Below are 2,993 nucleotides of genomic sequence, written 5' to 3'. Positions count from 1 at the left end.
TTAATGAACTCAATCTGTATAGTCTGGAGGACAGAAGGAAAAGGGGGGACATGATCAAAACATTTAAATATGTTAAAGGGTTAAATAAGGTCCAGGAGGGAAGTGTTTTTAATAGGAAAGTGAACACAAGAACAAGGGGACACAATCTGAAGTTAGTTGGGGGAAGGATCAAAAGCAACATGAGAAAATATTATTTTACTGAAAGAGCAGTAGATCCTTGGAACAAACTTCCAGCAGACGTGGTTGGTAAATCCACAGTAACTGAATTTAAACATGCCTGGGATAAACATATATCCATCCTAAGACATAATACAGGAAGTAGTATAAGGGCAGACTAGATGGACCATGAGGTCTTTTTCTGCCGTCAGTCTTCCATGTTTCTATGTTTCTAACAAGGTTCCCATCAGTTCTAGATTCTACAACCCTTTACTACTGGTTTGCGCATGCGTGTAACCCTTCTGTACATGCGCAGAAGTGTTCCAGGTGGGCAAGCAGGACCTCCCACCTCCGGCACTACTGGTTCTAAGAACTGGGCCGAACCAGGAGCAACCCATCACTGGGCTCCTCATGCATTATGAATGCTAGTGAATGCAAATGAATAACTAGAATTCATTTTTAATATTTTGATGCAGCAAAGCCATCTTTATAAATCCTTATTTCACGCACCAAGTGTCATGCTGATGAGAGATTTCAAAAATCCTTGTTGTTTAAAGCCAGCATATTTCCTTATTTGCACTGGACAGGATATTTCCTTACTGGCACTGGTTAACTTTAAAATTATTCCTTTTTTCCCTTTTCTTTTTGATTATTTGTGCTGCTTGCATCATTTTTCCCATTTCCCTCTAGAGTCTAGGTGACCTTTTCAACTTTTGCTAATATTTCTCTTCCTCATTTTCACTCATCAGGTTTTTCACTGGTAACACAATGGAGCAACTGATCGTGCTCAAAAGGTTATATTCGTTCATCCTGTTGTCCCTAGATAGATAACCTTGGCTGATTCTCAAAAACTAAGAATGGTCAGACTAGTCAGTTCTAGGAACAGGGAGCTTAGAAACCCCAGAGTTTCAAGTGAGAAGCTTGAGAAGAAATGGCAAGCTATTTTCATATTATTGCCATGAAAATGATACGAACCTGATTATGATGGATGGAGAAAAATCCCATCTCAAAAGATTCAGACACAAAGAATTAAGGGACCTATCATTGTAAAGAATGAGCAGAGACTCCAATTCCCTCTCTGGGGTGGGGGACTTTTAAAAATGGACAGGAACATTCCAGTTTGTTTTCATTATATCTTTCTTCTTGCAGGGAGCAATGAAGTCACACTTTCTCAGCTGTTATAAAGCCAAGTGAACAATGCAAAAGTGGAGCTGGATTAGTTTGAGAAGGTATATTTTCTGGAATGAAATGGGCTGTTGGGAATTTGTTCTTTGAATGTTCTTTGTTCTATCTCATTATCCCATCCTGTTTCCTTCTGCCCTGGATCTGTGCCTGTACATTTTTGATGGGCTGAGAGAAATCTCTTCCAATTAGTTGCTTACCGTATTTTTCGGAGTATAAGATGCACTGGAGATTTAAAACGCACATTAGTTTTTGGGGAGGAAAATAAGGAAAAGAATCTGCTTACCAGGTATTCATCTGGCTAACATTCTTAGTCTGGTCAGCTTCAGGACATTATTTTATCCCCTGGTTAGAGCTTTTTAAAAAACTTTATTTGGAGAGAGTAAGAATGAAAGAGCTTGCAAGCCAGTAAGAGCTGGGAACATTGTTAGCACCTGGTTAGGGCTGGAAAGAAACATTTGGAGCAAGTTAGACCAATGGGGGAAAAAAACCTGCAAAGACTTAGGGCTTGGAAAAAATTTTTTTGCAGTGAGTAACAATGAAAGAGCTTGCAAGCTGGTAAGAGCTGGGAACATTGTTAGTACCTGGTTGGGCTAGAAAGAAACTTATTCAGAGCAAGTTGGAGCAATGAAAAAAGGGGGCTTGGAAAATATTCTTTGCAGAGAGAAACAATGACAGAGTCTGAAAGGTAAAAGATGGGAAGATCGTTAGCAGCTAGTTAGGGCTGGGGGGGGGAAGTTACATTCAGAGTAGAAGACGCACCCAAATTATCAGCCTCTTTTAGGGAGGAAAAAGGTACATTTTATACTCAGAAAAATATGGCACTTTTCTTTTTTTCCCCTTTCTCCTTTTGTCTTTAACTCCTGTTAATTTCCTACCTTTTTATACATAATTTTTAAAAACCATGGATTTTTCTTTCTTCAGATGAGGAATTCTGGGACCTGAATTCTTAAAGCTGCTGAGGTTGAAAAACAATGGACAAAGCTACTGAGAAAAGTCAGAGATTTGCTGCTCTGCTCTTTGTAAATAACACCTGTGCAAAGATACCCAAAAAACCCCTCTTACCAGAGATCTGGCAGAATACAGTGAGAAGATTGTGGGCAGAGGCTCTAAAGATCTGCTTGTAAGAAGTTGAGCTCAGCTTGAAAAATACTTTATCTGATAAGATGCTTCCTTTAACTTGACAATACTCCCTGCCCCATTTATTTATTAAACTTATTCTTTTACTTTAAAAGATGGAAACTTTTATATTCCTATAAAATATATCTTATAGACCAGAAGTCTCCAAGCTTGGTAACTTTAAGACTTGTGGATTTCGTTCAGCTTGGCCCATTTACCCCCACCGATCCCCACTGCTTGAAACCGGCCAAAATTGGGGTATGCAGATGTGGAAAATGAGACACCTGGAGGCCGAAAATGTCACATGTGGAGGGTGCTGAACTGCTGAAGGGTGGCTGGAGCTTTGGCAACACTTGGTGTGTAAGACACACTGCAATTTTCACCCACATTTGGGAGAGTGCATTTTATACTCTGAAAAGTATGGTACATTAAGAACTCTTGCACTATAGAAAGCAACCCTAACTGATTGCGACCGCTGTCGGCGTCTTTCATGCTGGCCGCTTCCAAAAATATTTCAAACTTCGCCACGTAGGCTG

General features: G+C 39.8%; 1 long non-coding RNA gene across 2 annotated transcripts; it reads left to right on the top strand.

The window, feature by feature from the left end:
- The first annotated feature begins 1,141 nt into the window (after window positions 1-1,141).
- Window positions 1,142-2,375, top strand: LOC139157641 (uncharacterized). 2 transcript variants are annotated; one of them, XR_011557523.1, is made up of 3 exons: window positions 1,142-1,202; window positions 1,306-1,385; window positions 2,268-2,375. It is a non-coding gene; the product is annotated as an uncharacterized lncRNA (long non-coding RNA). The 2 variants fall into 2 exon arrangements; XR_011557522.1 differs by having other exon boundaries at window positions 2,263-2,375.
- Window positions 2,376-2,993: the final 618 nt, after the last annotated feature.

This window comes from Erythrolamprus reginae, chromosome 1 (genome assembly GCF_031021105.1).
Source record: "Erythrolamprus reginae isolate rEryReg1 chromosome 1, rEryReg1.hap1, whole genome shotgun sequence".
NCBI lineage: Eukaryota > Metazoa > Chordata > Lepidosauria > Squamata > Dipsadidae > Erythrolamprus > Erythrolamprus reginae.
Note: the sequence above shows the minus strand (reverse complement) of the source record. Positions and strands in the feature narration are given on the sequence as shown.